This window comes from Coregonus lavaretus, assembly GCF_964263955.1.
Source record: "Coregonus lavaretus genome assembly, chromosome: 7".
Taxonomy (NCBI): Eukaryota; Metazoa; Chordata; class Actinopteri; order Salmoniformes; family Salmonidae; genus Coregonus; species Coregonus lavaretus.
The window spans coordinates 55,821,890-55,847,124 of NC_139994.1; the positions used below are offsets into that span (position 1 = coordinate 55,821,890).

At 47.1% G+C, this 25,235-nt stretch overlaps 1 pseudogene across 1 annotated transcript; it reads left to right on the forward strand.

Annotated features, from left to right (window-relative positions):
- Positions 1-7,066: 7,066 nt before the first annotated feature.
- Positions 7,067-23,277, forward strand: LOC311131834 (cytosolic beta-glucosidase-like; annotated as a pseudogene). Its single transcript has 5 exons — positions 7,067-7,083; positions 7,733-7,863; positions 8,144-8,868; positions 9,452-9,575; positions 23,076-23,277. The product of its transcript is annotated as a cytosolic beta-glucosidase-like (transcript).
- The last annotated feature ends 1,958 nt before the right edge of the window (positions 23,278-25,235 follow it).

Sequence of the window (25,235 nt, forward strand, 5' to 3'; positions counted from 1 at the left end):
CAGACAAGCAGCGTAACTTCTCAGTCATCACAGGAAACCTCATACCCCTGGGCTACACAGCTTTTACTTTCATTAGACTTGATTTCAGGATCGCACAGGGCTTTGACGTCCACTAAAAGAAGGCTGTATGCAAACATATGGACCACAGTCATTTTAGTAACAGATTTTCCTTCTTCATGAAGACAAAACAAGGATGACACAATGAAGGTATTGATAGGGGCGGTTTATTTTGGGTGGCCTTCAATATTACATTTTACATTTACATTTTAGTCATTTAGCAGACGCTCTTATCCAGCGCGACTTACAGTTAGTGAGTGCATACATTTTCATACTGGCCCCGTGGGAAACGAACCCACAACCCTTGCGTTGCAAGCGCCATGCTCTACCAACTGAGCTACAGGGGACCCACATTGACTAAAAAGAGACCAAAATAAGGTAACATAATAAGCAAAATCCATAAAATAATGTTATATGACTCATGTAAAATGACTGTATTAATATATTTCTTCAGATGCAGGACTGATCCCTATTATATTACACATAAACTATGCAAATTGTCACTATAGTCCAAAGAATGTCTGTAAAGGCTAGCATTGACTGTTAATTTGATTAGTAGATCTTAATCTCCCTATAAAGCACACATGACTAGTCACATGCCAAAGATTCAAGATGTAATTTCATTCTCTGGGTTATTTTTTAAATCAATGACCTCATATTAGCACATTTGTGAAGTAAAATATAACTTCATACATTCATGAAAATATGATATAAAAATATCTAATTCAGCCAGGGTGCAGGACAGGTAACAAGTGATTAATGAGCAATGTGTGGATTCACAGATACATAGGCCTACATTAGCCTCATCTAACAACTATGCTTTCTTTTTACTAGGCTACATCTTTGTTGTCTACAAATAGAATTTGCCCAGCGCTAGCTCACGTCAACGATCGTGAACAAGCCGTAGTGAAGAGCGAGGACTCCGAGTCTACGAACCAATTCTTACTTGCTTGACCATTCAATATTTGACAAGAGAGTTGACTTTCTTACATGTAGGCAAATAGAACCAACAGCCCTGAATGGAATTGTTTGCATAGAACGACGCTGTTCCCGAACTTTGCATGGGGTGCGGCAACAGCCGCTTATCAAATCGAGGGCATGTAACAATAGTTTGTCTGGCGCCGGCGGTTGTCAAACTGTCCACGTGATAATTTGTTCATGCATTTGTAGATAGCTAGCTACAGTAATTTGATGTAGGAATGGTAATGCGCTTCCCCGAGATGAGTTTCTCTTGCCAAGTGCAAGAAGTAGCTTACACAACTGTTTACAACCAAAGAACAAAACTTTTTCTCAACTTAACCAGGCAAAAATTTGTGTTTTAAAGTAAATTTCCTGCAATTCTACACATTTTGCCATTGGGTTTAGTGAAAATACAGCCTTTTTAAATCATGTTTTCTGCAGTTCTACACATTTTGCCATGGGGCGGAGAGAATTTTGCAACTTTATAACAAATGTCATGCAATTCTACTCATTTTGCCATGGGCTAGATCATTCTTTTTGCAGTTTTAAAGAAAGATTTCTTCCATTCTACAAATTTAGCCATGGGGCGGAGAGAAAATGTATAAATTTTAAAGCTAATTTCCTGCAATTCTACACATTTTGCCATGCCTTATGCCATGTTAATGATATCTGAGTGAGCGTGACTAACAAAATCAAAGGGGTGTCAGTCTGGTTCATCCTTGGCACGTGCCCGGTGAGTATTTGGCCAAGATTACTACAAGTTTAGACAACTTGCTAGACTAATTTACAATCTACATTTTTTTTGCTGACATGGCTAATTGAGTGATTGTCAGTGACTTACAAAACAAGAGAAAAATTGCTGATGCATAACCACATTTCGAACGTGCACCTTGTATGTTCTACTATTCGATCTCTCAACAGTAAGCTGAGACCCCGACTGAGTTCCAATGGAAGTCGGAAGTTTACATACACTTAGGTTGGAGTCATTAAAACCATTTTTTCAACCACTCAACAAATGTCTTGTTAACAAACTATAGTTTTGGCAAGTCACTCCAATACCTTGACTTTGTTGTCCTTAAGCCATTTTGCCACAACTTTGGAAGTATGCTTGGCGTCATTGTCCATTTGGAAGACACATTTGCGACCAAGCTTTAACTTCCTGACTGATGTCTTGAGATGTTGCTTCAATATATCCACATACTTTTCCTTCCTCATAATGCCATCTATTTTGTGAAGTGCACCAGTCCCTCCTGCAGCAAAGCACCCCCATAGCATGTTGCTGCCACCCCTGTGCTTCACGGTTGGGATGGTGTTCTTCGGCTTGCAAGCATCCCCCTTTTTCCTCCAAACATAACGATGGTCGTTATGGCCAAACAGTTGTTTAAAGGCACAGTCAACTTAGTGTACGTAAACTTCTGACCCACTGGAATTGTGATACAGTGAATTATAAGTGAAATAATCTGTCTGTAAACAATTGTTGGAAAAATTACTTTTGTCATTCACAAAGTAGATGTCCTAACCAACTTGCCAAAACGATAGTTTGTTAACAAGAAATTTGTGAAGTGGTTGAAAATCGAGTGTATGTAAATTTCCGACTTCAACTGTATATATATATATATACAGTGGGGAGAACAAGTATTTGATACACTGCCGATTTTGCAGGTTTTCCTACTTACAAAGCATGTAGAGGTCTGTAATTTTTATCATAGGTACACTTCATTTGTGAGAGACGGAATCTAAAACAAAAATTCAGAAAATCACATTGTATGATTTTTAAGTAATTAATTAGCATTTTATTGTTTGACATAAGTATTTGATACATCAGAAAAGCAGAACTTAATATTTGGTACAGAAACCTTTGTTTGCAATTACAGTGATCATACGTTTCCTGTAGGTCTTGACCAGGTTTGCACACACTGCAGCAGGGATTTTGGCCCACTCCTCCATACAGACCTTCTCCAGATCCTTCAGGTTTCGTGGCTGTCGCTGGGCAATACAGACTTTCAGCTCCCTCCAAATATTTTCTATTGGGTTCAGGTCTGGAGACTGGCTAGGCCACTCCAGGACCTTGAGATGCTTCTTACGGAGCCACTCCTTAGTTGCCCTGGCTGTGTGTTTCGGGTCGATGTCATGCTGGAAGACCCAACCACGACCCATCTTCAATGCTCTTACTGAGGGAAGGAGGTTGTTGGCCAAGATCTCGCGATACATGGCCCCATCCATCCTCCCCTCAATATGGTGCAGTCGTCCTGTCCCCTTTGCAGAAAAGCATCCCCAAAGAATGATGTTTCCACCTCCATGCTTCACGGTTGGGATAGTGTTCTTGGGGTTGTACTCATCCTTCTTCTTCCTCCAAACACGGTGAGTGGAGTTTAGACCAAAAAGCTTTATTTTTGTCTCATCAGACCACATGACCTTCTCCCATTCCTCCTCTGGATCATCCAGATGGTCATTGGCAAACTTCAGACGGGCCTGGACATGCACTGGCTTGAGCAGGGGGACCTTGCGTGCGCTGCAGGATTTTAATCCATGACGGCGTAGTGTGTTACTAATGGTTTTCTTTGAGACTGTGGTCCCAGCTCTCTTCAGGTCATTGACCAGGTCCTGCCGTGTAGTTCTGGGCTGATCCCTCACGTTCCTCATGATCATTGATGCCCCACAGGGTGAGATCTTGCATGGAGCCCCAGACCGAGGGTGATTAACCGTCATCTTGAACTTCTTCCATTTTCTAATAATTGTGCCAACAGTTGTTACCTTCTCACCAAGCTGCTTGCCTATTGTCCTGTAGCCCATCCCAGCCTTGTACAGGTCTACAATTTTATCCCTGATGTCCTTACACAGCTCTCTGGTCTTGGCCATTGTGGAGAGGTTGGAGTCTGTTTGATTGAGTGTGTGGACAGGTGTCTTTTATACAGGTAACGAGTTCAAACAAGTGCAGTTAATACAGGTAATGAGTGGAGAACAGGAGGGCTTCTTAAAGAAAAACTAACAGGTCTGTGAGAGCCGGAATTCTTACTGGTTGATAGGTGATCAAATACTTATGTCATGCAATAAAATGCAAATTAATTACTTAAAAATCATACAATGTGATTTTCTGGATTTTTGTTTTAGATTCCATCTCTCACAGTTGAAGTGTACCTATGATAAAAATTACAGACCTCTACATGCTTTGTAAGTAGGAAAACCTGCAAAATCGGCAGTGTATCAAATGCTTGTTCTCCCCACTGTATATAATGTATACAGTGCATTCGGAAAGTATTAAAACCCCTTGACTTTTTCTGTCACGTACGTTAAGGAACGGGACAGACCAAGGTGCAGCGTGAAAGGCGTACATGTTTATTAAAGAATAAACACACGACACAGTAACCAAAATAACAAAACTTAACCGTGACGGTCCAAAGGCTAACACACAAGCCTAAAACAGGAACACAACAAAAACCCACAACACAGGCAGGAAAACTGGCTGCCTAAGTATGATCCCCAATCAGAGACAACGAGCGACTGCTGCCTCTGATTGGGAACCACACCCGGCCAAACATAGAAATACAAACCTAGAAATTCACACCCAGACCAAACTAGCTAGAGTTCTATAGGCCAGGGCGTGACAGTACCCCCCCCCCCCCCCCCCCCCCCAAAGTGCGGACTCCGACCGCACAAACCTGACTGAATAGGGGAGGGTCCGGGTGGGCTTCCAGCCTCGGTGGCGGCTCCGGCTCCGGAGTGGAGCCGCTGACCGGAGCTGGACTGGGCACCGGTGGAGCGGACTGCTCTGGCTCCAGCGTGGAGCCGCTGACCGGAGCTAGATCAGGCACCGGTGGAGCGGACTGCTTTGGCTCCGGAGTGGAGCCGCTGACCGGTGCCGGATCAGGCACCGGTGGAACGGCACGGGCCGTGCCGGACTGGCGACGCGCACCACTGGCTTGGTGCGAGGAGCAGGAACAGACCGGGCCGGACTGGCAACGCGTACCACTGGCTTGGTGCGAGGAGGAGGAACAGGCCGGGCTGGACTGGCGATGCGCACCACTGGCTTGGTGCGGGGAGCAGGAACAGGCCGGGCCAGACTGGCGACGCGCACCACTGGCTTGGTGAGGGGAGCAGGAACAGGCCGGGCCAGACTGGGAACGCGCACCACTGGCTTGGTGCGGGGAGCAGGAACAGGCCGGGTCAGACTGGCGACGCGCACCACTGGCTTGGTGCGGGGAGCAGGTACGGGGCATACCGGACTGGGAACACGCACTACTGGCTTGGTGCGGGGAGCAGGAACAGGCCGGGCCAGACTGGGAACACGCACCACTGGCTTGGTGCGGAGAGCAGGTACGGGGCATACCGGACTGGGAACCGGCGCTGGAGGTCTATGACTGTTTCCGTCCTTCACACTCCGCGCCCCGTCCTCCTCCAGTGAGGACTCCTCCTTGAGCCCCCACGAGTGCAGTGGTCGAGGCTCCTCTTTGTCGCTCCCCGACCACCCTTTTAGCCCCCCCAAAAATGTTTATTGGGGCTGTCTCTCCACCCTGATCCCTTTCAGGGCCTCCATCTGCCTGGCCAGATCCTCTCTTATCTCCCACCAGGTCCATCCTCTCTGCTCCTCCTGGGCACGCTGCTTGGTCCATTGGTGGTGGGTTTTTCTGTCACGTACGTTAAGGAACGGGACGGACCAAGGTGCAGCGTGAAAGGCGTACATGTTTATTAAAGAATAAACACACAACACAGTAACCAAAATAACAAAACTTAACTCCAAAGGCTAACACACAAGCCTAAAACAGGAACACAACAAGATCCCACAACACAGGCAGGAAAACTGGCTGCCTAAGTATGATCCCCAATCAGAGACAACGAGCGACCGCTGCCTCTGATTGGGAACCACACCCGGCCAAACATAGAAATACAAACCTAGAAATTCACACCCTGACCAAACTAGCTAGAGTTCTATAGGCCAGGGCGTGACATTTTCAACATTTTGTTACGTTACAGCCTTATTCTAAAATTGATTAAATTGTTTTTTTCCCTCATCAATCTACACACAATACCCCATAATGACAAAACAAAAACAGTTTTTTAGAAATGTTAGCAAATGTATTTAAAACCCACCCGGAAATATCACATTTACATAACTATTCAGACCCTTTACTCAGTACTTTGTTGAAGCACCTTTGGCAGTCTTCTTGGGAAGTACGCTATAAGCTTGGCACACCTGTATATTTGGGGAGTTTCTCCCATTCTTCTCTGCAGATCCTCTCAAGCTCTGTCAAGTTGGATGGGGAACGTTGCTGCACAGCTATTTTCAGATCTCTCCAGAGATGTTAGATCGGGTTCAAGTCCGGCTCTTGCTGGGCCACTCACGGACATTCAGAGACTTGTTCCCAAGCCACTCCTGCGTTGTCTTGGCTGTGTGCTTAGGGTCAATTTCCTGTTGGAAGGTGAACCTTGGCCCTAGTCTGAGGTCCTGAGCGCTCTGGAGCAGGTTTTCATTAAGGATCTCTCTGTACTTTGCTCCGTTAATCTTTCCCTTAATCCTGACTAGTCTCCCAGTCCCTGCCGCTGAAAAACATCCCCACAGCATGATGCTGCCACCACCATGCTTCACCGTAGGGATGGTGCCAGGTTTCCTCCAGAAGTGGGATGGTGTTTTTCGGCTAGCAAGCATCCCCTTTTTTCCTCCAAACATAACGATGGTCATTATGGCCAAACAGTTCTATTTTTGTTTCATCAGACCAGAGGACATTTGTCCAAAAAGTATGATCTTTGTCCCCATGTGCAGTTGCAAACCGTATAGGGTAATGTGTGTAGATTAAAGAGGAATATTTTTTATTTAATCCATTTTAGAATAAGGCTGTAACGTAACAAAATGTGGAAAAAGGCAAGGGGTCTGTATACTTTCCGAAAGAATATATAGAACTGGGACTGGGGCCCTCTAGCGCTTATGTCACTTATGCATGGAGCCGGCCCTGGGCTACAGTTTGATCACGAATGCAAAACGGGACTGACTGTTTCCCTCAGCCACTGCATCATGTCTTGATATTAGCCTAATAATTGAAACGTGAATGAAGTTATGTATGAGCAGCAGATGTAGGATGTTAATTTGATCACCTTGTTGCAGGATAACTTTCCTGCAATGAAGGAAATTTTAAATGTGTAGTGTATTTGAGGTTCAAAAAGGCGAGTACACAACAGTTCACCTGCCTGACACAAGACTGAATCCACTGTTGATTTATGTGCATTTTACATTTACTGTACTTTTCGCCCCATTTGTTGATAATGAAATCTGAAAATACTCTGGATACATTCAGTAACATGATGAGACTATTCCTGGAAAATGTAGGGTAGGTACAACACAAGACAAACATTTTACAAGGGTTTGTGTGAGAGGATTAACTGGTGTCTCCAAGTGGCCACACACCTCTCCAAAGTGTGCACTGGCCAGTAAGCAATTTTCATGCACTTTTATGACTGAAAGAAGAGTCTTCAACTACGTCTTCAGCTCTTCTAGCTGTGCGGTTGAGGAACTAGAAGAAGCACTCTTGTAGTTGCTTTGTTTGGAACACAACTCTGCATCCTCGCCATTACACAATTACGGTTGTTGTTTACGCAGTCCAAAAACGGTCCATTATAAATCGCAATCTGGGTCAGGTGAGCATGATTTTAAAGCTTGTTCTATTGCCAACATTTCTAGATAAGCTATAAAATACGATCTTACAGTGTCTTTAGACGTCCCAAGGATACCGGATAGCACTAACCCCTGTAACAGCTATGAGCTCTGGAAAGAGGACCTGAAGTGTATCTGCCAGATATGCCTGACCCACTACCGCCTGTCTCTGTCCTGGCCCCGCCAACATGTCAATAAGAAAGGTAGCCTTACTCAGGGGACCCATCTTGAAGACTTACCTTGAGTCTGTAGTGGTTATTCAGCATCCCTTCAGTAATTATTTGTGGTAAATGGCTGTGGCATATAATATGCTAGAAAAATAAATATCATACGTTATTATTGTGTTACTACCAGGCTTTTGTAAAAACATGCAGTGCCATAAACTCTGTCAAGGGGTCTTGTAAGTGTAGGGTCCCTGCTTTAAGCCTAATTTAGCCTTGATACCCATCATTCACTACTATGCTACGTGTCTCTGTCCTGCAGGTGTGCGGGATCCTACAACAAAGTGATCCATGACTTGCTGGCTAGTGACGTGTTACCCATGGTTTGTACCACTTTGACCTGCCACAAGCTCTCCAGGTTGGAAATCACCTGAGATGGCGGCTGTGTTTGACAGTTACGCCCGCTTCTGCTTTTGAAACTGTGGATCACGTCGAACAAGCCGTATGTGTGCGCTAAACTGGGCCACGAGGATGGCATCTTTGCCCCGGGGGATAAAATAACCAAGGATGGCTGCCTACCTGTTGGGCCACAACATGCTATGTGCCCACAGCTACAGCGGCTTCTACAGGGCAAAAAAAAACTGGCCTGAACTGTTGGACCCGGCCAACCCTGATGACACAGCCGCCACTGAACGCTACCTCGCCTTTTTCCTAGGCTGGTTCGCCTGGCCCGTGATTGTGACTGGGGACTACCAAGAAGTGATGAGGTCTAGTATTGAGGTCAAAAGCAAAGAACTGGGTTACCAAGGTTCTAGACTGCCCAGGTTATCCAAGGATGAACCTATTATTTATGTTACGGCTGACTTCTTTGCGTTGAACTACTAGACGTCTTGGAGGGTGAAGCGTATGGAAGGCTGTCCATGGGTTTTGGGGTTGAAGAGTGACCAGGATGCAGAGGGGGAGGTGGACCCGTCCTGGCCGGTGTGTGGGGTGTCATGGCTGGCTGTGGTTCCTGACAGCCTGAGGAAACGGATGAAGTACGTTAAGGTAAAGACAACCAGGGCCCTGTTCCAATACTTTGAAAATAATTTTCTAAATGTCCACCTCACAGCTTCCACCAACCCACATCATGTCAGATTACTTGAAGGAAAGTACACATTTTTTAAGTATTCGCACAGTGCCCAGCTTAACAGGGTCAGCACCATTTAAAAGCAGTCAATTCAAAGGATAAATTGAAGTTTGAGAATCGATCATTTCCTGTGATTTTCCATGCGAGTTATACATTCATGAATCGATTCACCTGCCTTGAGCGAGTCAAATTGAGCCAATCAAATTGAGCCAAACCTTGAGTGAGGAGAAAGCATTTAACATTAATAGAGTTGCTTGCTATTGTTTATTTTTTGCACAGTAAACAGATTGAACATCCATTACAGTTGTCACATCGAATTGTGTCACATTGATTGCTTCAGGTGAGCAATGAGCAATTTCCTTCTGTTGCTGGTTGTCACAGATCATTAGCATGAGTGGAGTCCTGTAACAGTGGAACGAACACACACACTCACGCGCTGTGTTGTTTGACTGTCATTAGTGAACTCATGTCTTGGACAATGATGGCTACCCCTTTTCACAGGACACATTCAGTAACCCTGCAGTCTACATCACAGAAAATGGCTTCTCCCAGGTGGGGCCAGTGGACATGGAAGACATCCAATGCTGTGGGTTTTACCAGTACATCATCCAGGAAGTAGCCAGAGGTAATGACCACAGCAGGCCACCATAGAGGTACACTCTAAAAAGAAAAGGTTCCTGTAGTATCCTTTAGGAGTTCTTCAAATTGAAACTGTGGGGGAACCCCTATGGGTTCTTCAAATAATGGATCCTCGAAGAACCCTTTGAATAAACTTTTGGGGTTAATTTTTGAACTACCCCCTCCCCTATTATTATTATTATTATTATTATTATTATTATTATTATTATTATTATTAATAATAATAATAATAATAATGTGCATAACAATAAGAACAATAACACTATATTTTAGTTGTCAGTGTTTATTATGATTTTAGTGGCAAAGCAGAATTAAAAAGTCTAAATATGAGGTAAACTCCCAGCAGAGCCCCAAGTCCAATGGGTATATCCTCTGGCCTGTTGATGTTAATGTGTTGATGTTCTCCGTATCCATAGCCAGAATGATTTTGCAGTGCATGGTGATCGAACAGGTTTCCTGTACTATTCATCAGAGGTGTAGGGAGGGTGAAGTCTGTGAATTCAAAAAATAGTAATTCTACAGATGTTTAACAAAACATGCACACAGCAGTATTCCAACCTCAGGAGGCTGGAGAAATGTGGCTTGGCCACTAAAACCCTCATAAACTTTTACAGATGCACAATTGAGAGCATCCTGTCGGGTTGTATCACTGCCTGGTACGGGAACTTCACCACCCACAACAGCAGGGCTCTCCAGAGGGTGGTGCGGTCTGCCCAACATATCACCGACGGCAAACTACATGCCCTCCAGGACACCTACAGCACCCGATGTCACAGAAAGGCCAAAAAGATAATCATGGACATCAACCACCCGAGCCATGGCCTGTTCACCCCGCTATCATCCAGAAGGCGAGGTCAGTACAGGTGCATCAAAGCTGGGACCAAGAGACTGAAAAACTGCTTCTATCTCAAGGCCATCAGACTGTTAAATAGCCATCACTAGCCGGCTTCCACACGGTTACGCAACCCTGCACCTTAGAGTCTGCTGCCCTATTTACATACACATGGAATAACTGGCCACTTTAATAATGGAACACTAGTCACTTTAAAAATGTTTACATATTGCTTTACTCATCTCATATGTATATACTGTATTCTATTCTACTGTATTTTAGTCAATGCCACTCCGACATTGCTCCATCTAAAATGTATATATTTTTCTTTTAGATTTGTGTGTATTGTTGTGAATTGTTAGATACTACTGCACTGTTGGTGCTAGGAACACAAGCATTTCGCTACACCCGCAATAACATCTGCTAAATATGTGTACAGTGGGGAAAAAAAGTATTTAGTCAGCCACCAATTGTGCAAGTTCTCCCACTTAAAAAGATGAGAGAGGCCTGTAATTTTCATCATAGGTACACGTTAACTATGACAGACAGAATGAGAATTTTTTTTCCAGAAAATCACATTGTAGGATTTTTTATGAATTTATTTACAAATTATGGTGGAAAATAAGTATTTGGTCAATAACAAAAGTTTCTCAATACTTTGTATATATACCCTTTGTTGGCAATGACACAGGTCAAACGTTTTCTGTAAGTCTTCACAAGGTTTTCACACACTGTTGCTGGTATTTTGGCCCATTCCTCCATGCAGATCTCCTCTAGAGCAGTGATGTTTTGGGGCTGTCACTGGGCAACACGGACTTTCAACTCCCTCCAAAGATTTTCTATGGGGTTGAGATCTGGAGACTGGCTAGGCCACTCCAGGACCTTGAAATGCTTCTTACGAAGCCACTCCTTCGTTGCCCGGGCGGTGTGTTTGGGATCATTGTCATGCTGAAAGACCCAGCCACGTTTCATCTTCAATGCCCTTGCTGATGGAAGGAGGTTTTCACTCAAAATCTCACGATACATGGCCCCATTCATTCTTTCCTTTACACGGATCAGTCGTCCTGGTCCCTTTGCAGAAAAACAGCCCCAAAGCATGATGTTTCCACCCCCATGCTTCACAGTAGTTATGGTGTTCTTTGGATGCAACTCAGCATTCTTTGTCCTCCAAACACGACGAGTTGGGTTTTTACCAAAAAGTTCTATTTTGGTTTCATCTGACCATATGACATTCTCCCAATCCTCTTCTGGATCATCCAAATGCACTCTAGCAAACTTCAGACGGGCCTGGACATGTACTGGCTTAAGCAGGGGGACACGTCTGGCACTGCAGGATTTGAGTCCCTGGCGGCGTAGTGTGTTACTGATGGTAGGCTTTGTTACTTTGGTCCCAGCTCTCTGCAGGTCATTCACTAGGTCCCCCCGTGTGGTTCTGGGATTTTTGCTCACTGTTCTTGTGATCATTTTGACCCCACGGGGTGAGATCTTGCGTGGAGCCCCAGATCGAGGGAGATTATCAGTGGTCTTGTATGTCTTCCATTTCCTAATAATTGCTCCCACAGTTGATTTCTTCAAACCAAGCTGCTTACCTATTGCAGATTCAGTCTTCCCAGCCTGGTGCAGGTCTACAATTTTGTTTCTGGTGTCCTTTGACAGCTCTTTGGTCTTGGCCATAGTGGAGTTTGGAGTGTGACTGTTTGAGGTTGTGGACAGGTGTCTTTTATACTGATAACAAGTTCAAACAGGTGCCATTAATACAGGTAACGAGTGGAGGACAGAGGAGCCTCTTAAAGAAGAAGTTACAGGTCTGTGAGAGCCAGAAATCTTGCTTGTTTGTAGGTGACCAAATACTTATTTTCCACCATAATTTGCAAATAAATTCATTAAAAATCCTACAATGTGATTTTCTGGATCATTTTTTCTCAATTTGTCTGTCATAGTTGACGTGTACCTATGATGAAAATTACAGGCCTCTCTCATCTTTTTAAGTGGGAGAACTTGCACAATTGGTGGCTGACTAAATACTTTTTTCCCCACTGTATGTGACCAATAAAATTTGATTTGATTTGGATTGGATTGGATTTGATACCTTGGTTTTTGTGGTAAATGTGAATGAAAAAAACTGTTTTGATAATGGATTTCATACACATACAGTGAAGGAAAAAGGTATTTGATCCCCTGCTGATTTTGTACGTTTGCCCACTGACAAAGAAATTATCAGTCTATAATTTTAATGGTAGGTTTATTTGAACAGTGAGAGACAGAATAACAACAAAAAAGTCCAGAAAAACGCATGTCAAAAATTTTATAAATTGATTTGCATTTTAATGAGGGAAATAAGTATTTGACCCCATCTCAATCAGAAAGATTTCTGGCTCCCAGGTGTCGAGCTGAGATTAGGAGCACACTCTTAAAGGGAGTGCTCCTAATCTCAGTTTGTTATATGTATAAAAGACACCTGTCCACAGAAGCAATCAATCAATCAGATTCCAAACTCTCCACCATGGCCAAGACCAAAGAGCTCTCCAAGGATGTCAGGGACAAGATTGTAGACCTACACAAGGCTGGAATGGGCTACAAGACCATCGCCAAGCAGCTTGGTGAGAAGGTGACAACAGTTGGCGCGATCATTCGCAAATGGAAGAAACACAAAAGAACTGTCAATCTCCCTTGGCCTGGGGCTCCATGCAAGATCTCACCTCGTGGAGTTGCAATGATCATGAGAACGGTGAGGAATCAGCCCAGAACTACACGGGAGGATCTTGTCAATGATCTCAAGGCAGCTGGGACCATAGTCACCAAGAAAACAATTGGTAACACACTACGCCGTGAAGGACAGAAATCCTGCAGCGCCCGCAAGGTCCCCCTGCTCAAGAAAGCACATATACAGGGCCGTCTGAAATTTGCCAATGAACATCTGAATGATTCAGAGGAGAACTGGGTGGAAGTGTTGTGGTCAGATGAGACCAAAATGGAGCTCGTTGGCATCAACTCAACTCGCCGTGTTTGGAGGAGGAGGAATGCTGCCTATGACCCCAAGAACACCATCCCCACCGTCAAACATGGAGGTGGAAACATTATGCTTTGGGGGTGTTTTTCTGCTAAGAGGACAGGGCAACTTCACCGCATCAAAGGGACGATGGACGGGGCCATGTACCGTCAAATCTTGGGTGAGAACCTCCTTCGCTCAGCCAGGGCATTTAATTTGGGTCGTGGATGGGTATTCCAGCATGACAATGACCCAAAACAAACGGCCAAGGCAACAATGGAGTGGCTCAAGAAGAAGCACATTAAGGTCCTGGAGTGGCCTAGCCAGTCTCCAGACCTTAATCCCATAGAAAATCTGTGGAGGGAGCTGAAGGTTCTAGTTGCCAAACGTCAGCCTCGAAACCTTAATGACTTGGAGAAGATCTGCAAAGAAGAGTGGAACAAAATCCCTCCTGAGATGTGTGCAAACCTGGTGGCCAACTACAATAAATGTCTGACCTCTGTGATTGCCAACAAGGGTTTTGCCAACAAGTACTAAGTCATGTTTTGCAGAGGGGTCAAATACTTATTTCCCTCATTAAAATGCAAATCAATTCATAACATTTTTGACATGCGTTTTTCTGGATTTTTGTTGTTGTTATTCTGTCTCTCACTGTTCAAATAAACCTACCATTCAAATTATAGACTGATCATGTCTTTGTCAGTGGGCAAACGTACAAAATCAGCAGGGGATCAAATACTTTTTTCCCTCACTGTACCTTGTCCATAATGTAGAGGCCTGTGGGATACTCATTGGATGGTACATGTGATCTGCATAACATACCAATACCAATTGACATACCTTTGTATGCCTCCTCCTCTGTATACCTGCAGACACTGACACAAAAGTGAGCAGTTCAGGCATTTGCAACCAATACAGCTAGCCTTCAACATATTCTTATAGCCTACATATTCTTACCTCTTTGTTGATTTGATATCCATTGAATTGTCCATTTTCTGTTTTAGAAGATTTGCACAAATATGAAAAGATAGATGGTATCATCATAAAACAATATCAATGTAGATCATACAAGGGACAAACCTTAACTTAAACTGAGGAGAGCTTTACATTTTTCAGTTAAGTGCGTGCACCTGCTGTCCTTTCAAATTCAAATCCAAATGTTTCAGTTGGGCAGTTAGGTTCCTGCAAGAACTCCCACCAACTAAGGAGGTTCCTCGATGAACCCCACCTCCTATGGGGTTCTTGGAAGAACCTTTTGGGGGCAATGTCAGTGCCATGAACCCTAAGGTTCTTCAAAGAACTTTGAGGATCTTAGAAGAACCCTTGTTGAACCCCTAGGTTTTAGAGTGTACCTCATATTATGGATAATCTTTAATTTTATAATTTTACTTTCTTCTGAAATTCAATTTGACCATTTACATTTACATTTTAGTCATTTAGCAGACGCTCTTATCCAGAGCGACTTACAGTTAGTGCATACATTATTATTTTTAATTTTTTTCATACCCCCTGTGGGAAACGAACCCACAACCCTGGCATTGCAAACGCCATGCTCTATCAACTGAGCTACATCCCTGCCGGCCATTCCCTCCCCTACCCTGGACGACGCTGGGCCAGTCGCTTCTTGTACTATTTAAACCTCTGAAAGGTTGCATGGTACATACAATTCTAGTATATATGCAAGATCCAGAAACTAAGGGGGCTGAGTCACCTGATTCCATGTCACGAGTGTCAGTGTAATGCAGTGGGTCGAAGTCAGGCGCAGGACACAGAACTCAATGAAAACGTACTTTACTGATAAGTAAAGAAACAAATACAAAATACCTCCACACAGGGAGGAGCAAACCTGCTCACCAAACGACACACGAAATGAAATAACAAACACGCACAAAACACAATGGGAGCCACCGGGTCAAATAGGGAAGGAGTAATTACACGATGGGAAACAGGTGTGTGACAATCAGACAACAACAGGTAGAACATAGATCGGCAGTAGCTAGTATTCCGGTGACGACGAACGCCGAAGCCTGCCCGAGCAAGGAGGAGGGGCAGCCTCGGCAGAATCCGTGACAGTACCCCCCCCCCCCCCGACGGGGACAGCCAGGAGGACACGGCGCAGGGCGAGTCGGATGACTGCGGTGGAAATCCCTCAACATGGAGGGATCGAGGTCCTCCTAGGGACCCAGCACCGTACCCCTCTTACTCCACGAGATACTGCAGGCCTCCTACCCGACACCTCAAATCTAAGATGGAACGGACCGAGTACGCTGGTGCCCCCTCGATGTCCAGTGGGGGCGGAGGAACCTCCTGTATCTCAGACTCCTGGAGTGGACCAGCTACCTCCGGCCTGAGGAGAGACATGGAACGAGGGGTTAATACGATACTCAGGAGGAAGCTGTATCCTATAACATACATCGTTCAATCTCCTCAGGACTTTGAATGGCCCCACAAACCGCTGACCCAGCTTCCGACAGGGCAGGCGAAGGGGCAGGTTTCGGGTCGAGAGCCAGACCCAGTCCCCCGGTGCATACACCGGAGCCTCACTGCGGTGGCGGTCGGCGCTCGCCTTTTGCCATCCGATGGCCCGCTGCAGGCACACATGGGCAGCGTTCCAGGTCTCCTGCGAGCGCCGAAACCATTCATCCACCGCAGGTGCCTCGATCTGGCTCTGTTGCCATGGTGCCAGGACCGGCTGATAACCTAATACACACTGGAATGGAGTAAGGTTAGTGGAGGAGTGGTGGAGTGAGTTTTGGATCATCTCTGCCCAGGGGAGGAAAACCGACCACTCCCCCCGCCGGTCCTGGCAATATGACCTCAGAAACCTACCAACCTCCTGGTTGACTCTCTCCATCTGCCCGTTACTTTCGGGGTGAAACCCTGAGGTCAGGCTGACCGAGACTCCCAGACGTTCCATGAATGACCTCCAGACCCTTGAGGTGAACTGGGAACCCCGATCAGACACTATATTCTCAGGTACCCCATAGTGCCGGAAGACATAGGGCCTCAGCAGTCTGTAGGGCCGTAGGGAGACCGGGCAGAGGAATGAGGCAGCAGGACTTAGAAAACCGATCCACAACGACCAGGATCGTGGTGTTCCCTTGTGAGGGGGGAATATCCGTCACGAAATCCACCGATAGGTGGGACCACGGTTGTTGTGGAACGGGTAGCGGTTGCAATTTCCCTCTGGGCAGGTGTCTAGGAGCCTTACACTGGGTGCACACCGAGCAGGAGGAAACATAATCCCTCACGTCCTTAGCTAAGGTGGGTCACCAGTACTTCCCACTAAGACAATGCACTGTCCGACCGATACCAGGATGACCAGAGGAGGGTGACCTGTGAGCCCAATAGATCAAACGATCGCGGATCTCCAGTGGGACATACACACGACCCTCTGGACACTGGGGAGGAGTAGGTTCGTTACGCAACGCCCGCTCGATGTCCGCGTCCACCTCCCACACCACCGGTGCCACCAGACACAACGCCGGGAGTATGGGAGTGGGCTCCACGGAACTCTCCTCCATGTCATACAGTCGGGACAGAGCATCTGCCTTAGCGTTCTGGGAACCTGGCCTGTAAGAAAGGGTGAAAACAAAACGGGTGAGAAACATGGACCACCTTGCCTGGCGAGGGTTTAATCTCCTCGCTGCCCGGATGTACTCCAGATTGCAGTGGTCAGTCAAAATGAGAAAAGGGTGTTTAGCCCCCTCAAGCCAATGTCTCCATGCTTTCAGGGCTTGGACCACAGCCAACAGCTCCCGGTCCCCCACATCATAGTTGCGCTCCGCCGGGCTGAGCTTCTTCGAAAAGAACGCACAGGGGCAGAGTTTGGGTGGTGTGCCCGAGCACTGGGAAAGTACAGCACCTATCCCAGCCTCCGACGCGTCCACCTCAACCATGAAAGCCAAAGAGGGATCCGGATGAGCCAGCACTGGAGCCGAGGTAAACAGGTTATTCAGATGACTGAACGCCCTGTCCGCCTCAGCTGACCACCGCAGACGCACCGGTCCCCCCTTCAGCAACGAGGTAATGGGAGCCGCTACCTGACCAAAGCCCCGGATAAACCTCCGGTAGTAGTTGGCAAACACCAAAAATCGCTGCACCTCCTTCACCGTGGTTGGAGTTGACCAATTACGCAATGCCGAAATGCGGTCACTCTCCATCCTCATCCCAGACGCGGACATGTGGTACCCTAGGAAGGAGATGGACTCCTGAAAGAACAGGCATTTCTCCGCCTTGGCATACAGGTCATGCTTCAACAGTTGTCCAAGCACTTTACGCACCAGGGACACATGCTCGGCCCGTGTAGCGGAGTATATGAGAATGTCAGCAATATACACCACTACACCTTGTCCGTGCAGATCCCTGAAAATCACATCGACAAAGGAATGGAAGACTGATGGAGCATTCATTAACCCGTATGGCATGACGAGGTACTCGTAGTGTCCTGAGGTGGTACTGAATGCCGTCTTCCACTCATCTCCCTCCCGGATACGCACCAGGTTGTACGCGCTCCTGAGATCCAATTTCGTGAGGAAGCGCGCCCCGTGCAATGACTCCGTCATACAAGCTATCAGAGGTAGTGGATAGCTGTACTTGACGGTGATCTGATTAAGACCACGGTAATCAATGCACGGGCGTAACCCACCATCCTTCTTCTTCACGAAAAAGAAACTTGAGGAAACAGGTGAAGTGGAAGGCCGAATGTATCCATGTCTCAGAGATTCGGAGACATGTGTTTCCATAGCTGCCTTCTCCTCCTGTGACAGAGGATACACGTGACTCCGGGGAAGTGCAGCGCCCACCTGGAGATTTATCGCACAATCCCCCGGACGATGGGGTGGTAATTTAGTCGCCCTCTTTTTACTGAAGGCGAGAGCCAAATCAGCATACTCGGAGGGAATGTGCATGGTGGAGACCTGGTTTGGACTCTCCACCGTAGTAGCCCCTAAGGAAACCCCTACACACCTCCCTGAGCACTGACAGGACCATCCCTTGAGAGCCATCTGTTGCCATGAAATAGTGGGATCATGAGTGGTTAACCAGGGAAGTCCCAACACCACAGGATACGCAGGAGAATCAATCAGATAGAGACTAATCCTCTCCTCGTGACCCCCCTGCGTCCTCATTAAGAGTGGAGCGGTGACCTCCCTGATTAGGCCTGACCCTAACGGGCGACTATATAATGCATGTACAGGGAAGGGCACATCAACACGTACAGTGGGAATCCCTAAACTAAGTGAATACTGACGATCAATAAAATTCCCAGCTGCGCCTGAATCTACTAGCGCCTTATGCTGGGAATGAGGAGAAAACTCTGGGAAAACAACTTCAATACACATATGAGCAACAGGGAGCTCTGGGTGAGTCGGGTGCTTACTCACCTGAGACGGTCGACCAGTGCTCTGCCTACTGCCTCGACTCCATGGGGACCCTCCCCAGCACCGACCAGCAGTGTGGACATTCTCAAGTGGACATTCTCAATTTTTCCCCTAACCCACCTGTCTATCTCCTCATTTGAATTCCATGCTGTCACAGTCACTAGCCCATTTAAGCTTAATATCCTTGTCATCTATCGCCCTCCAGGTTCCCTTGGAGAGTTCATCAATGAGCTTGACGCCTTGATAAGTTCCTTTCCTGAGGATGGCTCACCCCTCACAGTTTTGGGGGATTTCAACCTCCCTATGTCCACATTTGACTCATTTCTCTCTGCCTCCTTCTTTCCACTCCTCTCCTCTTTTGACCTCACCCTCTCACCGTCCCCCCCTACTCACAAGGCAGGCAATACGCTTGACCTCATCTTTACTAGATGCTGCTCTTCTACTAATCTCACTGCAACTCCCCTCCATGTCTCCGACCACTACTTTGTTTCCTTTTCTCTCTCGCTCTCCTCCAACACTACTCACTCTGCCCCTACACAGATGGTAATGCGTCGCCGCAACCTTCGCTCTCTCTCTCCCACTACTATCTCCTCTTCCATCCTATCATCTCTTCCCTCTGCTCAATCCTTCTCCCTCCAATCTCCTGATTCTGCCTCCTCAACCCTCCTCTCCTCCCTTTCTGCATCCTTTGACTCTCTGTGTCCCCTATCCTCCCGGCCGGCTCGGTCCTCCCCTCCAGCTCCGTGGCTTGATGACTCATTGCGAGCTCACAGAACAGAGCTCCGGGCAGCGGAGCGGAAATGGAAGAAAACTAAACTCCCTGCCGACCTGGCATCTTTTCACTCCCTCCTCTCTACATTTTCTTCATCTGTTTCTGCTGCTAAGGCCACTTTCTACCACTCTAAATTCCAAGCATCTGCCTCTAACCCTAGGAAGCTCTTTGCCACATTTTCCTCCCTGCTGAATCCCCCCCCCCCCCCCCCCCCCCCCCCCCTCCTCCTCTCTCTCTGTGGATGACTTCGTCAACCACTTTGAAAAGAAGGTTGACGACATCCGATCCTCCTTTGTTAAGTCTAATGACACTGCTGGTCCTACTCACACTGCCCTACCCTATGCTTTGACTTCTTTCTCCCCTCTCTCTCCAGATAAAATCCTGCGACTTGTGACTGCAGGCCGCCCAACAACCTGCCCGCTTGACCCCATCCCCTCCTCTCTTCTCCAGACCATCTCCGGTGACCTTCTCCCCTACCTCACCTCGCTGATCAACTCATCCTTGACCGCTGGCCATGTCCCTTCCGTCTTCAAGAGAGCGAGAGTTGCTCCCCTTCTCAAAAAACCAACACTCGATCCCACTGATGTCAACAACTACAGACCAGTATCCCTTCTTTCTTTTCTTTCCAAAACTATTGAGCGTGCCGTCTTTAGCCAACTCTCTTGCTATCTCTCTCAGAATGACCTTCTTGATCCAAACCAGTCAGGTTTCAGGACTGGTCATTCAACTGAGACTGCTCTTCTCTGTGTCACGGAGGCTCTCTCCTCTGCTCTTGTCCTTCTAGACCTGTCTGCTGCCTTTGATACTGTGAACCATCAGATCCTCCTCTCCACCCTCTCCGAGCTGGGCATCTCCGGCGCGGCTCACTCCTGGATTGCGTCCTACCTGACCGGTCGCTCCTACCAAGTGGCGTGGCGAGAAGCTGTCTCCGCACCACGTGCTCTCACCACTGGTGTCCCCCAGGGCTCAGTTCTAGGCCCTCTCCTTTTCTCCCTATACACCAAGTCACTTGGCTCTGTCATATCCTCACATGGCCTCTCCTATCATTGCTACGCTGACGATACACAACTAATCTTCTCCTTTCCCCCTTCTGATAACCAGGTGGCGAATCACATCTCTGCATGTCTGGCAGACATATCAGTATGGATGACGGATCACCACCTCAAGCTGAACCCTGGCAAGACGGAGCTGCTCTTCCTCCCGGGGAAGGACTGCCCGTTCCATGATCTCGCCATCACGGTTGACAACTCCGTTGTGTCCTCCTCCCAGAGTGCGAAGAGCCTTGGCGTGACCCTGGACAACACCCTGTCGTTCTCCGCTAACATCAAGGCGGTGACCCGCTCCTGCAGGTTCATGCTCTACAACATTCGGAGAGTACGACCCTGCCTTACACAGGAAGCGGCACAGGTCCTAATCCAGGCACTTGTCATCTCCCGTCTGGATTACTGCAACTCGCTGTTGGCTGGCCTCCCTGCCTGTGCCATTAAACCCCTACAACTCATCCAGAATGCCGCAGCCCGTCTGGTGTTCAACCTTCCCAAGTTCTCTCACGTCACCCCCCTCCTCCGCACACTCCACTGGCTTCCAGTTGAAGCTCGCATCCGTTACAAGACCATGGTGCTTGCCTATGGAGCAGTGAGGGGAACGGCACCTCTGTACCTTCGGGCTCTGATCAGTCCCTACACCCAAACGAGGGCATTGCGTTCATCCACCTCTGGCCTGCTGGCTCCCCTTCCTCTGCGGAAGCATAGTTCCCGCTCAGCCCAGTCAAAACTGTTCGCTGCTCTGGCACCCCAATGGTGGAACAAGCTCCCTCACGACGCCAGGACAGCGGAGTCACTCACCACCTTCCGGAGACATTTGAAACCCCACCTCTTTAAGGAATACCTGGGATAGGATAAAGTAATCCTTCTACCCCCCCCCCCAAAAAAAATTGTGGTTATCCCACTGGCTATAGGGTGAATGCACCAATTTGTGAGTCGCTCTGGATAAGAGCGTCTGCTAAATGATGTAAATGTGCCCTTGAGCAAGGCACTTAACCCTAATTGCTCCTGTAAGTCGCTCTGGATAAGAGCGTCTGCTAAATGACTAAAATGTAAATGTAAATGCAGTGTGTCCTCTGCGGCCACAGTTGGTACAGGGGACGGCCCCTCTCCTGGTCTCACTAAGCGCAGCACCTCCGAGCTCCATGGGGGTAGGGTCGTAGGTGCTGGGGGATGGAATGGACGGGCCCCGATCAGAACGTCCGCGGGTTGCCATCAGGTTATCCAGCCTGATGGACATATCCACCAGTTGGTCCAGGTTGAAGTTGGTTTCCCTGCAGGCCAGTTCCCGACGAACGTCCTCCCTTAGGCTGCATCGATAGTGGTCGATCAGGGCCCTCTCATTCCATCCTGCGCTGGCTGCCAGAGTCCTGAACTCCAGCGCAAAATCCTGCGCGCTCCTCCTCTCCTGTCTTAGGTGGAACAGACATTCGCCCGCCGCTCTCCCCTCCGGTGGATGATCGAATACCGCCCGGAAGCGGCGGGTGAAATCTCGTAACGGACTGATGTAGCGTCAATTCCTCCCCAGTCGGCGTTGGTCCACTCGAGCGCCTTCCCCGACAGACAGGAGATGAGGGCGGACACGCTCTTGTATCCCGAGGGTGCCGGGTGAATGGTTGCCAGGTAGAGCTCTACCTGGAGAAGAAAACCCTGACACCCGGCTGGTGTACCATCATATGCCCTCGGGAGCGAGAGCCGAATCCCACTGGACCCAGGTGGCGAAGGGGTGGACAGTGGTGTGGGTGGTTGAGTGGTTGGAGGAGGTGTAGGAAAGCTACCTCTCTCCCATCGTTCCATAGTATTTACCACTCTCTCCATAGCGGTGCCGAGAGCCTGGATCATGCTCTCCTGTCGTTGGACTCATTCCTCCATCGATCCGGACGGACTGGCTGTACCTGCTGACTCCATACTGGTGCGTGTTTCTGTCACGAGTGTCAGTGTAATGCGGTGGGTCGAAGTCAGGCGCAGGACACAGAACTCAATGAAAACGTACTTTATTGATAAGTAAAGAAACAAATACAAAATACCTCCACAAAGGGAGGAGCAAACCCGCTCAACAAACGACACACGAAACGAAATAACAAACACGCACAAAACACAATGGGAGCCACCGGGTTAAATAGGGAAGGAGTAATTACATGATGGGAAACAGGTGTGTGACAATCAGACAACAACAGGTAGAACATAGAAACATAGAACATAGATCGGCAGTAGCTAGTATTCCGGTGACGACGAACGCCGAAGCCTGCCCGAGCAAGGAAGAGGGGCAGCCTCGGCAGAATCCGTGACATTCCAATTTGATGATCCTGTTCCGTTGTCTAAGGTTGAGAGATAACGGGATCTTGTTCTTTTGTAATGTGTGAAGAAAGTATTTTCAGATTAGCCCTTCATGTGCATTGTCACCTATTTAATAAGGCTAGCATCGTCTGTTATTAACTTGTTCTTTGTCTCTTTGTGCTTTTGTTCTAGCTCTCAGAGAGGATGGTGTTGATGTGCTAGGCTATTTCACCTGGTCCCTCCTGGATAACTTTGAATGGGCCGACGAGTTCGCTTCGGCCTGCTCCACATGGACTTCTCTCGACCAGAGTGGCCATGGACTGCATACCGCTCTGGAAGGGGGTACGCCGGGATCATCTCCAAGTACAGATCTCAGACCAGGACAAATAACTAAACAGCCAATGGGCACAGAGCAAATCAGCCAAATCAGCCAATAAAAGCTATTTTTTGCTCAATGTTCTGTTCTAATCAACTGCAACCAAGCTTGGTCCATTGCAGTGTTCCTACATGCCATTTTGAATTGAAGCCCATCTGAAACACATTGTAGTTGTGGTCTTAAGACATTCCGTCTCACCACTTTTCTCTGTCAACCCTGATTTTTTTTTGTAAAACAGTGCTAAGGTCATTTGGCTCCCTTCGCAAGAAAGTGATTTTGTCTGATTTCTTCCCTGACTTTGGTATAGAACTGCAAGGACCCGTCCAAAGAGTGTTAAGGTTATTAAAATGAATGCAAATTTGTATTCTATCCTGCCCAATTCCCAGTCAATCTGTACAAAGGGTTTATGGAGGGTAGAGGAGAAGGGAGAATTCCCTACACAGAGTATGGAGCCAGCTGTAAGCCATCCAGGCCAAGCTGATATTGCCAATGCATGGTTGGTCGGGGGAACAAGTCTACAGAGGAGGGTGTGTGTGTGTGTGTGTGAGTGTCTGTGTCTGTGTGTGTGTGCCTGCGTGTGCATAATCGTATGTGTGTGTCTGCATCTTTGTGTGTGTGTGTCTGCATCTTTGTGTGTGTGTGTGTCTGCATCTTTGTGTGTGTGTTTGAATGTCTGTGTGTGTAATCTTATATCTCAACCTGCAAGGCCCCTATATGGCTCAGATGAGGGTTTTTTGAGATCCTATACAGCCCTCATGGTGAAAATAAAAATACACAATGCCACTCATTGTGCCTGGTGGAGGGTTAGAGTTGAGTGAGCGCTTGATGTAACACTAAGAGTTAATCCTACTGGGCATGGATAGAGAGTGGCGCCAGTCAGGAGCCCATAGCCAGGTATGAATGATCACATAGTCTAATGCAGATTTGTATTTACAAACAGAGAATCAGAGATTATGCGCAGGGGTTACTGGGAAGTCAGTGCATTATGAGGGAAGAGATTTACATACATTCAAATGTGCAGGTCGAGGACAAACATTTGAATGGAAAAACATTTACCAACCAAATGTAGGCAAATTGAGCACTTCTGCTCAAGGTTTGTTGTTCACTGTGCTATTCAGTGGCAGGGGAAAAGTCTGGGTATATACAGTAGTGTACATATAAAAGGGAAACTGTCATTTTCAGCTTCAATGGAGAAAAGGCATCAGTCAGATTTGTTCTTATTGTAAAATGTAAATGGTCCGCCCATAGGGGGCTGAGGTAAAGTCAGACAGCTCTCTTAAAGGATCCAAACTGTAGCAGGAATTATGATACTTCCTGTCTATCGAACTGTAGTCAGATGGAATAGTGCTGTGGTCTATAGACTCAGAGATAGGACTACAGCGTAAATACTCAGGGACAGGAATACTGAATGGCAGCCTCAGACACAGTATAAAGGGGCAGATGCTATGGCTGCATCTCAATAGAGAATGACTGTTTTGAAAGGAACTTGACAGAAAAAAAGGTAACCAAAAAAGTAATAGGTCTATTGGTGGGCTTGCTCACTTCTTCAGTCCTTTCAGATGATGAAGGAAAGATAGTCACTAAGAGACTTGAGATGTGCTGTATATGCCCAAATGACACTCCTGTGCGACCTGGAGTGTATTCATTACGTCTTGCAATGGAAACGGTTTACCGTTGAAGAACCAAACGGAAGCAAACGGAATAGAACAGGGCGGGACCAATAGAAACTATCGTTTTCATTGCAAAACCTTTTCAGTTCGTAGTAAACGATTTCTGTGGCAAAACGTTTTGCAACAGACAAAACGTTTTTCAACAGAATCGGCATAATGAATGCACCCCTGCTCTCAGTCTCAGACGGTTCCTTTGACATACTGTATGCTCCTAAAAATGTTTTTATATCTTTACTCCAGTGGTGTAAAGTACTTAAGTAAAAATACTTTAAAGTACTACTTAAGTAGTTTTTTTTGGTATCTGTA